Source organism: Bacillus rossius, chromosome 16 (genome assembly GCF_032445375.1).
Source record: "Bacillus rossius redtenbacheri isolate Brsri chromosome 16, Brsri_v3, whole genome shotgun sequence".
NCBI classification, from domain to species: Eukaryota; Metazoa; Arthropoda; class Insecta; order Phasmatodea; family Bacillidae; genus Bacillus; species Bacillus rossius.
The window spans coordinates 4,010,641-4,025,384 of NC_086343.1; positions in this window are offsets into that span (position 1 = coordinate 4,010,641).

The following is a 14,744-nucleotide window of genomic DNA, read 5'->3' on the forward strand; positions in this document are numbered from 1 at the left end:
AATTTATTTCAATTTTAGCTTACCCACGAACTGAATCCGCGAAATTTCCTCACTTAAAGCTTTGAATATATATGCTGTACAGAAGTCGCGAGTGGATAGGATTTACTCTACGTTTTTCAGAAGCGTATGAAGAGCAGCTTGGGAACTTCACCGCTGCAGTGCGCTGCCGTAACGTCCTGTATCGTCTTAGTTGTTATGTACACGTTAGAGCGCAGCACTGTCGCCCGCTGTCATTCCCCCGCACCCGCCCATCCATCATTTACTGCAGATCAAGTTCGTTCAACGGGAGGGGGGAAGGGGTGTTTGAAGAGTTCGACACTTGTCCGCTAGGGACCACCACAAGTCGATGCCCCTAGAGATGGTGGCGATTGAGGCGGTGAATTAACCAACTACCTCAAAACCGTATTAGAAATTTTAACCTGGGCTGGCGACTTCTATACAGTATATATATATATATATATATATATATATATATATATATATATATATATATGTATATATATATATGTATATGTATATATATATATATTCAAAGCTTGTAGCGATGCTACGGCGCGCCCGCATCTCGGGCCTGTCTGGACACGCAGCCAGCCAATCGCCGTGCTTGTCCGCCTGCCCGCCCATACCCCCTCCCCTAAAAAACTCTCGACAACAGCGTCGATAAAACAGCGCCGTCACATTTTCCGTCGGCGAGGAGTGCCGTAAAACATTTCCAACCCCCCCCCCCCCCCTCACTCACCCCCTTCCCCCACACACCGGAGGTTCTGAAGCGCTCTGTAAACCGCTACGTTTTATCGGCTCGCAGGTTATGACGCCATCAATAGTCGCGGTCTGAGCCGGCAGCCAAACAACCCCCCCCCCCCTCCCCCTCTCCCCTTATCCGACACCTCGAACCACTTCCACTTCCCTCCAGCCCCGCGGCGACAAGAATAATCCGCCGATAATCCCGCGGGATGAATCCAGTCCCTCCCCAGCGGGAGGATTTTGCCGATATTGATGGGGTGGGAAAATTGAACGATCCGAATACTCGGTTGGTAATCGATTCTGTGGAGGGAAGTTTCGAAAGTATCATTCGAAATCCGAGAGCAACAAAATTTTAATTTTAATTTTTTTTTTTTTTTTTTTTTTTTTTGCGCTTACATCGTGTGTTCATAATGGCCGAGTGCCATTTACGAATTTGCTTTTCCGGAAGATTACTGCTAGCATGGGAAATTTGGCCCCAGTCAGAAGTTGAACAATTACTAGAGACCGGACAAATTCGCATATTCATTTCGCGATAGTCTGAAATTCACACGCGTATACCTTTAAGCTGCTCTTTCTATTGGCTCACTGTTCGTCTGGGCGACTCTGGGCCAATGAACCAAAGAAGTGACGAATCACGGGGCAAACACCAGTTGAGAAGACTCACAAGTCAGCAGCCAACGAACTGGCGTTATTTGCCCCGAATGTACAGAGGACCGTGTAGACTATCCTGGAGGTCGTCGAAAACGCGAATTTTTCAGGTCCCTAATGATAGGGGGAATCGAAGATGTTGAGGAAATCGATTATCCCTAAGTACAGCGAGGGGAGGGGAATGTGGACGTTACTGCGACCCAGTTCCCTCAGATTCGTCGCGGCTAGCTCCGCCGTCATCACAGTCCTAATGGCGGGGTGGATGGGGGAGGGGGTGTCTGCTCGCGGCATCTGGGTCACGAGCGTCTGTCGCCGGAAGTGGTCGTATCATCGCGCCGGCTCCTTCCGGTGCTACGCGGTAGCGACATCCGGCTCTCGAACACCGAGTCATCGCGAGCAGGAAACATGGCGGGCGTTACCGTGAGACAGCCGGGTTTTCTCGGATTGCTTCCGTTTCACTCCCAACCATTCATTCCGTTTAAGCTCCATCTTCTTCATCATCATCTCACCAACGACCCCGATCTCGACGAGAAGTTTAGTCCCAATATAATTAATTTTTCTTTTTTTCACCATCCATAACTAGAGGTACATACAGATACGTATTTCGCGGACTCATTTTGGTCGCAAAGCTAGAATGCAAACCTTCATGATATCCCAAGTTTTGGATAGGCTTCTTACTGCTGTGTGCTGCATGCAAACGCATTTATTGTGTGTGTAAGATAAAGCAATATGCTAATTAAATATACGTGGAACATTTACGTAGTTTGTGATCAAAATAAATTGAATCTTCATAAGCTGCCAGAGAAAAGATAAATTTAAAAAAAGAAATAAAATCGAATAATTATAATAAACATTTGATGGAGGTATGTTAAAAAAAAATAGCTACAGTATTTTTGAAGCAAAAATTGTAGAGAGCTCGTGTCGTATTGTTTTAGCGGAGGACAGACACATGGAACAGGTTCTGACGGCGAATCTTAAGCCAATGGCAGGCTCGCGCGCAGAAGACGATAACCTGTCTGTGTGTGGCGTCCAGAAGCGCGAAGGGGAATTCGCCTATACACCCGGCACAGAGCGAGGAGGTGGGGAAGCTTTGATCCCCCGGGTTGGCAACCCTAGCAGGATCACACACGCGGGGGGAAAAAAAGAAAAAAAGAAACATCCGTTGCGCGTCCGAAAGCGTCTCTTCCTGTTGAAGCAGCTTTCAGCACAAAAGGGGAAAAGGGGGGGGGGGGTCACGGCGACTCAAAGCGATGGCTACGATGCTGTCCCGTGTCTGTCCCCGCGCGGACCCGCTGTGGCGATCTGTGATTGGACCTGACTTCCCCCCACCCAACACTCCTCCCCCCGTGTCACCCGCTCAAAGCACTCCACAGATCCAGCGATTCCGTCGCCGCCAGAAAATCTCCGCTCCTGGCGCGGAGCAGGAATTCCTAACCTAGAAATCCAGAAACGAATTCCAGTATTCATAAAATAAAAAAACCAAACCACTTTAACCATATTCAGCTAGTCCAACGCTTAAGATTTAACGGTAAAAAAAACTTATCTTTGAAATTATTGTATTCAATATGGCGTCGAATATATTTACGTCTCTCAAATGAATAACGAAATTGGGAATTTTGATTTAATACAATTTTTTTTTTGAACAAACGCCATACCAGTTCTGCACTGTTTGCCAGGTCTCCAAAGCAGCTTAAATTCCCCGTCTACCAGCCATCAGAAAACCAATGTTTTCAAATTGGGAGCCATCTTTAAAATCCGAAATAATTTTAAAACTATAGAACAATCTAAAAAAATCATTAGAAAATTAATTAAATGTAAATGAACTATGAAAAGTCTGAAGTTAATAGTGAACAGCTGCCACAAAAAGTTAACCCAATGGTTTGATGTGTCAATCTATTTTTTTTTAATGACTGCAACAATAAGAACACTATAAATAGACACTATGTTATGGGCTCTGTAAATCTCTTAATAAGTGATCTTTACTTTAACGAAGACAAATTTACACTATTAAGGCTTGATTATTTTGTTTTGGCATAAAAACTGTCAAAAAAACGATTATTAAATGTCTGCTATTGGACAAGCCGTGACAAAAAATTAAATTTTTGCCACAAAACTGTGGATAAAGCTATATTTAAAAGTATACTATAAATGGTTTTTGGTTTTTAGGCCTGTCATTTATTAACCTATACACTTGTATTGGAAATTGACCCTAGAGATATGGTACCTTATCAACATATTTTTGACAGAAAATAGTCAAATACATTGAAAATGTATTATGCGATTGTACTGGTTAAAAATGTTCATAAAAATTTTACGAATGCTACGAAAACGTTTCATGGTGTAATGTCATGGAATTTTTTTTCTGTTAATAATTATATTTACGCATAGTATCATTTATACATTATGGTTCAGACTTTCGCATAAAACTAATTCATTATTAATACGAAAATGTATTTTTGTTTTGTTTAGCTGTGGAATTTAATTTATTTCCAAATATTTTACGACGGTATTGTTTTTTTTTCCCACGTAGCAAACCACACTACACACATTTTTTTAAATTTTTTTTTTTTAGTTTTTGTTCATTTATCTGTCTGGCATTGTGCCAGTTTCCAGTGACACGATTTCAGACAGATAACGGAGCAGGATAGGTGAATATTCAGAAACGTGGCCTGCTTTTGTTTCTCTGGGAAGCCTGGCGCTATGAGTAGAGACCTGAAAAATTCGCTGGTTCAATGACCCCTAGGATAGATTCCTCGATCCTCTATGTACGCGGGAAAATTACACCAGCTCACTGGCCACTGACTCGGGACACCTGCTAAACTGGGATGTTTGTGATTAGATACTTCTTCCGTTGAGGGTCATTCGTTGGTTCACAGTCCTTCAGGCAAACTGTGTTCCAATTACTGAAGCGGCAATAAGTTACACGCACTTGGATTCTAGCCTATCGCGAAATGAAACCGCGAATTTTTCCGGTCTCTAGTTATGAGGAGTGGCTACGAGAGATAACACGTGACACGGCTAACGCAAGCCAACGACGGCCACATGTAAGAACCAGCACACTGGTGGCATGGCTTCAACGGATTGTCCCGGAGTTCGCAGTCGCTGCCGTGGATCAATTCCTCCGTACTTGCTTTTTTTTTCCCCCTCAGAGTTATTTCTGAAGCTATACTTAGAGACCGGAAAAATTCGCAGACTCATTTCGCGATAGTCTGAAATTCTTACACGCATACCTTTAAGCTGCTTTTTCAATCGGCTCACTGTTCGTCTGGGCGACTCTGGGCCAATGAGAAACCCCTCCAACCAAAGAAGTGACGAATCACGGGGCAATACCAGTTGAGACGACTCACAAGTCAGCAGCCAACGAACTGGCGTTATTTGCCCGAGAGTACAGAGGACTGTGTAGACTATCCAGGAGGTCGTCGAAACCGCGAGTTTTTCAGGTCCCTAGTTATAGGTACTTCTTTAGACGCCTCGAGAGTGAAACTTTAGCGAGCAACGAAAAGGCGACGGAACGCGCGCACAGGCCCGTAAAGGGAAATTTTTAAAGTTTGAAACTCCAATCCGCATGCGCGTTTCGGCTGTAGCCACAATATGGCGGACCTGTGCGTGTCAACATGCACCCGTACGTAGTCACTTTAGTGAAATTTGGGGGATGTAGTAAGTAAGCGTATAGGTGCATCAAACGAAACTTTATGATGGCGAAACTCTCCCGGAGTACACTTTGTAAACTTGAATAATCATAACAAGACATAATTGCAACTTCAAACGTACCTATAATTAGTGACTTGAAAAATTCGCTGTTTCGATGACCTCCAGGATAGTCTACACAGTCCTCTGTACACTCGGGCAAATAACGCCAGTTCGTTGGCTGCTGACTTGTGAGTCGTCTCAACTGGTATTGCCCCGTGATTCGTCACTTCTTTGGTTGAGAGTTTCTCACTGGCCCAGAGTCGCCCAGACGAACAGTGAGCCAATAGGAAGAGCTGCTTAAAGGTATATGTGTGTGAATTTCAGACTATCGCGAGACGAATCTGAGAATTTTTCCGGTCTCTACCTATAATTTATTTGTAGAGAAATATTTGTTTTTTCTGGAAGAAACATGGCGTCGAATATTCTGAACTTTTTCTTTGTTCTCTTTAGCGTTACGAACGCTGCGTTAGGTGTCACGTGTTTTTCTAACTGGACGTTTCAATATATTAGACACATTATAAAACTAAAGAAAACAATAAATAAACGTCTAGCGTGTATATATAAGTATATACATGCAGCGCGAACAATTTTTTTTTATTACATGCGACACGTTTAATTCTGCGGAGTGGAAATCTGCTGTTCGTCGCATCCGCTGTCGAAGAGACGGAAGCTCGTAGCGGAAGACCGACATGGAGCGCTGCTACCGCAATCCCCGCTCGCGATAATCGAAAAAAAAAAATATCCATTAGTCGAATTAATCGCTCGCGGGAGAAGAGAGAACGGAAAGGGGTTGACTGCAGACGCAAATTAAATACGCCATGACTGAGTGCTCTATATTTTTTATTTGTTTGCACGTCACGCCACACCACGAAGTAAGCGATTACCGCGCTCTGCGCCATTTCCGTCGTGTATCACGTGTATCAGCTCTCGGTTTGCAGCATTTGGTGGGGGTAATTTCGTGAATGGAACGGAAGTCAAAGAACGGAAAAGTGTAACAACCACGGTGCTGCCATCTGTGGTAGATAGCGTAAACCGAAGTACAAAACAAAGGGATGCCTTAAAGTACTTCACTGCTTAGTGAATTTTTAACAAAATCGGCAATTTTTAAATAAAATTACTTGTCGTAAATCAGATACAAAGCTGGGGTTTATTATTTATTCAAGTCTTTTTTACCTTTTACGGGAGCCGTTTCATTATGTAGCTTTATTTTTAGCTAAACTTGTGTTGGACATGTACTTTACTAAAATAAACACTCCAAGCTGTATTAAAAACTGCATCCACTTAAAATCTCGTGTCCAATTGAAACCTAGGTCGGACCACCTATATATTTTTTTTAGTTATAAATAAGGCAATTAAACTAATTACATGTATTAAATATCCCTTTTGATTTATTTTAATGGAACTCAAACTTCCATAAACGTCAACATTTGTTATCAATCGCCGTTTCAACAACATGCAAGCACAGTTTAACGCACATTTCCATTTAACCAACTAAACAAAGTGTATCCAGATTGACGTCACAAATTGTTAGACAGAGACAGAGATAGATGCGCAAAAGCAACACCGTCATAGTTTCACGATACTTGCTATAAACGAATATCCATAACTTACTTTACAAAAATTGTACTTATTTTATAATTAAATTATTTTATATCGAATATAAAAAATGAACGATTTTTGAAGTGAAAACTCCTTTAGGAAGGTTTGGATTGGAAGTAAATTAATGTAAGTCGTAATCGACATGATCACGTGACGTGTTAACGATAACACTATATATGTTCCTATTAGTGTTCAAATTGTGGTTTTGTTCAATTTTTATTTTAAATCTTAAGTTTAAGATTACTGTGCAGTAAAAAGTTAGTATAAAATATATAAATATTCTCATATAGATATATAGTTTGAATAACGAATAAAACGGAGTCTTTGTAGCAATATAACCTAAAAATTAATAACATTATTATTTATTTTTTTAATACCTACAATTACTATGCAATGCGTATTTTATAGTAATTAAGAAGTTATTTTACTAACGTGACCAAACAAATTTGATGTTTGATAATATTTTTTTCGTAAAATGATTTACAAGTTTTAATTTAAGATCAACCAATTAATTTAGATATCCAAAAATAACAACTGTTTGTTTATAGTTTTAAGTTTACACTTATGTTGGCAGTCCTCCATGACTGCTTTGAAATTTTGAGATTTTTTTTTTTCCCGTAGAAACTTTTAATGAAGGTTTTAATTGGTTCGGGATTTTGGTGATGATGGTATGTGTATTTTCAGCATTCACCTGTGCATCGGTGTTCATTCCACCTGGCGACTGCTGTAGTTAGTGAGTTCCGCACGCCGTGTGTTCCCAGCGGCGAACCGTGGAAGGGAACTCTCTTCAGCCGAGCGAAGGGCGACAAGCCAACACACACACACACACACACACACACACACACACACACACACACACACACACACACAGCCCGAGAGACGCCACGTGCAATGATGCCAACTCCTGCAGAGTGTTTCCCCCTAGCACCAACCTCAAATCCCTCCTAGATTTTGATTAAAAAACCCCTACAAGTTTTCATCGGACAACCTGTTTGAGAGCGAAAAAAAAAAAAAAACATTTTCCTCTTGAACCTTACATATCCTTCATGTAACAATGTTATAATTTATACGTTTTTATTTTGTTTATACATTATATTGACTTTTAATAAATTGCTTTTTTTTAACTTTCATCTTTATAAAACTAATGTAAGGTTTGTTAGGTTATATTTGAGATATATTTATTTCTCAGTTATTATACATTTATAAATGTTTATATTTGTCAAAATACCGCATGTGATTTGAAGTGACTATATGCACTCATATACAAGCTTGCTTTCGTGAGTGCTAAATTTCCTGGTTTATTAAGTGAATATTGTTAGCAAAGTGTAAAAATGTTAAAGTAAAGGCTGATAAAAAATATTATTGCAAATTATCTTAGTGAGAAAATTGAAGATATTATTTTAAAAAGGAATAAAAATCTTTTCTAATAAAAATGATAAGAAAGTCATATTTTTGTCTTATTTAATATTGTTTTCACATTTTTTAAAAATTTTCACTTTTTTTCTGATATTCATATTTTAAAAATATTCGCATGAATTTTCCGAATGCGAATGTTCGTCACATCACTGCAGTCATCACATCACTGCAGTCGTCACATCACTGCAGTCGTCACATCACTGCATTCATCACAACAAAGTCCAACTGTCGAGTCAGTCGTCTTAATCAAGCCCTTGGTAGCATCTGTCTAGTTTCAGGGTGCCTGGTTCCTTTGAACGAATTAATAAATATTTGCTAGAAACTACGTATGTTATACTTGTGGACCTCTTAGCAAACCATACGTACTTTCAGTAAATAAAAAAGATTAAGTTGGATATATTTGAATAACTAGGTGTAACATTTACAATAGCATTTCGTTAGCCTTCCAAAAATAACTGAATGGAGATCAGAATTGTAACCTTCGGGCAATGTCCCCTTTCTGCTGCATTGTAATACTATACAGAGTATGTCCCATAACTCAACGTCAACCCGAGAAAAGTTTATAGGACAATTAATCAGGGTTCAAAAAGTGTCAAAGTTTTCGCGTTATAGGAAATATTTTTATGTCTTCACCGTGCACCAGATTATTTTAATTATTTACTAATTATTTTGCTTTATCATCATAAATAACCCTGCCATTAATAACAATTAAAAAATATATCCTATTCTTTTGGGTAAAGAAAATTCCTTACACGACATATGCGGCAAAAATTCTTAATAGGTTAACTTTGAATAGTCACACTATAAATAGCATTACTTTTTTTTAACTCAGCAAGATATTGGCTTTAATTAGCCATATTTTGAAATAACGTAGAAAGTTAGCAAAGTAATTTGTTTATAATGGGACTAATAAATTTTACCAGAATTATTTTTTTTGCAGTGTTAAGTCTTTCTAATAATGTTTTTTTACCTAAAAGTTTTGCATGATCGATTATATTCGTAATTGTTGTCAATTATAGGGTTATTTATATGGATCTGAAAAATTCGCGATTTCGATGACCTCCAGGATAGTCTACACGGTCCTATGTACACTCGGGGAAATAACGGCCAGTTCGTTTGGCTGCTGACTTGTGAGTCGTCTCAACTGGTGTTTGCCCCGTGATTCGTTACTTCTTTGGTTAAGGGTTTCCTAATTGGCCCAGAGTCGCCCAGACGAACAGTGAGCCAATAGCAAGAGCAGCTTAAAGGTATACGTGTATGAATTTCAGACTATCGCGAAATGAATCTGCGAATTTTTCCGGTCTCTAGTTATAAATGATTGCGTAGCATAAATTCGTATTCTTAGTCTCTAATGTATTAGTATCTAGCCTACAAGGTGGAGATTTAAAAACGTTTGAAAAAATACCTTAACTAGAAAATTACAACATTTTTTTTTTTAATTTTATTCAGGGTCGTGATGATTGACCTATGATCCGTTCTCGACTTGACGATGAATCAGGGGACGTAATGCAAACGTGTCGCGTGCATGGATCTGTCCTCGACACCTGTTCAGATGTGAACGTCTGCTCTAGACGTCGAGGAACGGAACGGGCGCGCAGACGTCACGTTCTAGTGTCACCAGCAGCTGGTCAAGTCCGTCCGTCACCCGTGTGTCCGTCACACTGCCGTCCGTCACACTGCCGTCCGTCAGCGCCGCGTGACACGACGTCATCCGCCGGTCGAAACAATTCCCCAGAAACAGTTCCGCCAGCAACCCGTGTTATCACTTATCAGTCTTGGAGATCCACCTCGGTAACGCTTGCTGTTTAGGGCCTCGCTACCCGAAAAAGTGCGTTTTTTTTATTAAAATGTTATTCAAATTAATTTTTTTATTTAATAAAATAAATTTTTCCCGAATTTCTAGCTAAATAATTACTAGGGACACCTGTATTTCGCGAATACATTTCGTGTCAAGGTATTTCACAAAACACTGTTGCTTTTTCTAAGAGTCGTGGCAAATTGTGAGGGTGCAGTAGTACGGTGACCACATTCTCATTGGCCCCGTCAAGAGCGGGATGACACCTCTCACCGACCTCAGCCAATAACCACAGGAGAAAAGCTACAGTATTTTGTGAAATACCTTGACACGAAATGTATTCGCGAAATACAGGTGTCCCTAATAATTACGTATTTCCAAGATGGCGGACGTGACGTCATAATTTCAAAATGGTGGGCGTTACGTCATAATTTCAAAATGGCTGAATGTTTTTATTAAAAAAATTATTATATATTTAACTATAAATCTTAACACTTTTCCCAATACTTTCCGATAGTAATTACGGATTTTCAAGATGCCAACGATTCAAAATGGTGGCAATTACATCCTATTGGATGAGGTCAAATTTCATCTGAAGTTTAGGGGAGGTTTCTAGATGAGAAATTTAGGTATCTTCGAGGACATTTAAAGCCTCTGGCATTTTTTTTGAGAACTAAAACCGGAAGTTTTTCCCTTGAAATAAGTAAATTTTAATTTTGCTGATTTTTTTATATATTTTTTTGGCGGGATATTTTTCCTTACAAACTGGACATATTTGTGATGTTTGGCGAATTTTTGTCAAATTTTAAGTCATTTTTGGCGGATTTTGAATGTCAAGGACAAGGTCAAGGTCGAAAGTCATCCAAAATAGCCGCTGTGACGTCACAATAAGGATGGCGAACGCCGACACCACACCCAGAACCCAGGCGCTGGACCGTCCAATATATACTAGTTACATAATTTCTCAGGAGAGATGTTGAATGAAACAATTGTTTTTAGCGTTTGAGGGATAAACATTTCTGGCATACGCTTGACCGTTTTTTTTTCTAAATCGCTTATTATCTCACAGCCCATAACCTACATATTTTATTTTTAGTTTCGCGTAGGTATGTAATATTCAAATTACTGTTTCGACATTTCACTTAGCACAGAAACAAAGTGAAATATAGCCACGTTTAGTTCACGGATTCATTTCACTCCATGCTAATGTCAATCTGCGCATACAAAATTAAGCTTTTTTACAGTGTTCAATGGTCGATAACAAGGTCACATTCTTTGGTCGGTCACACGTGAATGGGTAAACACTTCTTTCTTTTATAACTAGAGCCCAGAAAAATTCGTGCGTTCATTTTGCGATAGGTAGAGACCGGAAAAATTCGCGAATTTATTTCACGACAGGCTAAAATACAAATAGTTATAACTCAGTGATGCCTCTCCTATTGGCTCACAACTATCCTGGATGACTCTGGGCCAATGAGAAACACCCGACCAAAGCTTCATCGAATCACAGGCTGCTACGTTGGGACGTCTCACAAGACAGCAGCCAATTAGTGGGTGGCATTTGACCGAGTGTACGTAGAACTGTGGAGTTCATCCTAGAAGTCATTGAACCCGCGATTTTTTCTGGTCCCTAGCGATAGGTTATAATCCAAACACGTTTACCTTCCTACTACTTCAATGATTGTACCTCTGTAAGTATGAATGATTCAGAGCCGATGAAAACAATCAACAAAAAATTGACGTACCACGTACATCAAAGCTAGAATGTCTCACAAGCCAGTGGCCAATGAGCAGTTGGCATTTTCCCGAGTGCATAAAGGATTGTCGAGTTTTTCACACAGTGTTAAAATTTCTAATTAACTATACATAATAAAATTTTTAATCAAACCATTCGGCCATTTTGAAATTATGACGTCTCGACCACCATTTTGAAATTTTGACGTCACGTCCGCCATCTTGGTAATTCGTAATTATTTAACTAGAAATTCTGGAATTTTTTTTAAATTCAATAAAAATTAATTTTAATAACATTTTAATAAAAAAACGCACTTTAGTGTTTCCAGTCTCTGATTATAACTGGTCCAAGGTCGTCAAAGGCGGGTCAAGAGGACTGTGGTACAATCGTAAAAGTGGAGCTGATGTGTAGGGACACCTGCATTTCGCGAATACATTTCGTGTCAAGGTATTTCACAAAATACTGTAGCTTTTCTCCTGTGGTTATTGGCTGAGGTCGGTGAGAGGTGTCGTCCCGCTCTTGACGGGGCCAATGAGAATGTGGTCACAGTACTGCTGCACCCTCACAATTTGCCATGACTCTTAGAAAAAGCTACAGTGTTTTGACAAATACCTTGACATGAAATGAAATCGCGAAATACAGGTGTCCCTACTAATGTGTATATGCTTCAAGTCTACTTTGCTGCCCGATGTATCCGCGACATAAGCTTGGGTATAATTTTGTACCAACGAACGCAGCGTTTCCCTGTGCAGCGACTTCTCTGCCGCTCAACGAGTGATTATGCGAGTCTCTATAATTACCAGAGCCCTCTGGGGTCCCCTCAGGCACTCAGGCAGACAAACAAGATGGCGGACCCAGTGCTCACAAACCAAACATCCCGTGAAAATTAGCTGTGAATAGAGCTCCGCTTTTGCGATCTCTCTGTTGATTTACCGCGTTCTGCGTCGTGTTTTTGCGCAGGCGTGTGAGCGTGATTTAAAACAACAGATACTATTGTGACTTTCAACCACAACATTCCAGTCATTTTGCAAAACTAACACAATTATATATTATATAATATACATGATAAACATAATTCAAAATAATTGAAGATGGTAAACAAAAAAAATGTCCGCGCAAATGTGATATTACTAGGGACTGAAAAAATTCGCAGGTTCAATGACCTCCAGGATATAATGCACGATCCTGTGCACACTCGGGCAAACGTCACCTGTTCATTGGCTACTGACTCGTGAGGCGTCTCAACTGGGAGACTCGTGATTCGATACTGCTTCGACTGAGGGTCTATAGTTGGCCCACAGTCCTCCAGGTCAACAGTGAACCAATACCAGAAGTTGCATGAAGGTACAATTACTTGCATTTCAGCATGTCGCGAAATGAAACAGCGAATTTTTCCGGTATCTAGATATTACTATGATCATACAAGAAAAAAGACATTCTAACAAAGAAAATAAAATACAAACAAAATTTAATTTAATTACTTTGTTATTCTTTTCTCTTGCAGGACACCTACGCAAAATAGTGACTCCTGAGTGTAAAGTGTTTTGTGTTCTGCAATTTTCTAAGAATGAATCGGTAATTTCAGTTCAATGTGCTTTTCGTTTAAATTCTATATCGGTTAAAATTGCTAAATACTTTAAATCCACATGACCTTTATATTGGTCGTAATGTTCGAGACAACACAGCTCTTTTCCGCCGGCCTCCCCCTTCACCTGGCATAAACGCCATGCGAACATTTCCTTTGGGGCTTTATAAAAGATCGTGTCTACGTTCCGCCGATTTGCCAGAGTGTTCACAGAATTGAAGAGACTATCGCTTCTATTATTTTCTTTGAAAGATTTGTGCAATGGGAGTGCATGACTTGATGTAAGCGTTTGGTCATCGCCATTTCTAAGCACTTTTTTTCTGTTTTGTCGTGTTTTTGTCTCGTTTTTAACTGTTGTGCTGAATTTTTTTGGGTTCAATATTTTTGTGCTGTCATCATTTGTGGGGTTTTTTTTCGTTCTCTTAGTCCATTTTTCTTTGTTTGTTGACCATATTCATGTTATGGAATTTTATGTGGTGTTTATATCCCGTTTACAAAAGCAATAATTTTTTGCTTAATTTGTGTTTTTGTCTTTTGGTTATTTTTTTGTTTTCTTCCACAGAAAAAGTGCTTAGCAATGGCGTATGTCCAAAAGCTTACATCAAGTTTTGCTTCCATTACTCCGGACTTGTTTACCAAAAAGTGTGGGAAGAATTTGACTTCAGGTTGGATGTGTGTCGTTTAACCTGAAAGTGCACAAATTGAACATTTGTAACATCTTTAGCGTGAACCAGGTTAGTTTAACTTCAATTTGATGTATGATTTGTGGTAAATAGTCTAACTTGAACTGTTATAATAAGCCATTGAAACTGGGATATTCTTCTATGGACACTGTGTAATATGTAGGGACCTGAAAAATTCGCGGTTTCGATGACCTCCAGGATAGTCTACACGGTCCTCTGTACACTCGAGCAAATAACGCCAGTTCGTTGGCTGCTGACTTGTGAGTCGTCTCAACTGGTTGGCCCGAGATTCATTACTTCTTTGGTTGAAGGGGTTTCTCATTGGCCCAGAGTCACCCAGACGAACAGTGAGCCAATAGCAAGAGCAGCTTAAAGGTATACGTGTATGAATGTCAGACTATCGCGAAATGAATCTGTGAATTTTTACGGTCTCTAGTAATATGGTTCTTGTAACTCCGTGTTTTTTGACGTGACAACGTCTAATAAATCGATGAACGCCGGCTGCAAGCAGGAAAAAGTGTCCCACTACGGATGTCCCACTACGGATGTGTTCTGTTTGCTCATTGTACGCATGCGTGGCATCTCTCTTCCAGTCGATTGGAACAACCATCGATTTGACTTTTCAATCATATTTTCGTCGTTTGAATTATTAATATTATGTAACTAAACGATCATCCACCGATTATCAGCACAATCGGTACGGTTAGTTAAAAGTAATGTTGAATATTAAAATACGTTTTGAACCAACAATGGTGTTTTACAGTTACACATAATAATTCAAATTACACCCGGGATCGTTTGCACAATGTTTTAAAAACTTTTGTAACACATTATAAATAAGTTTTGTGT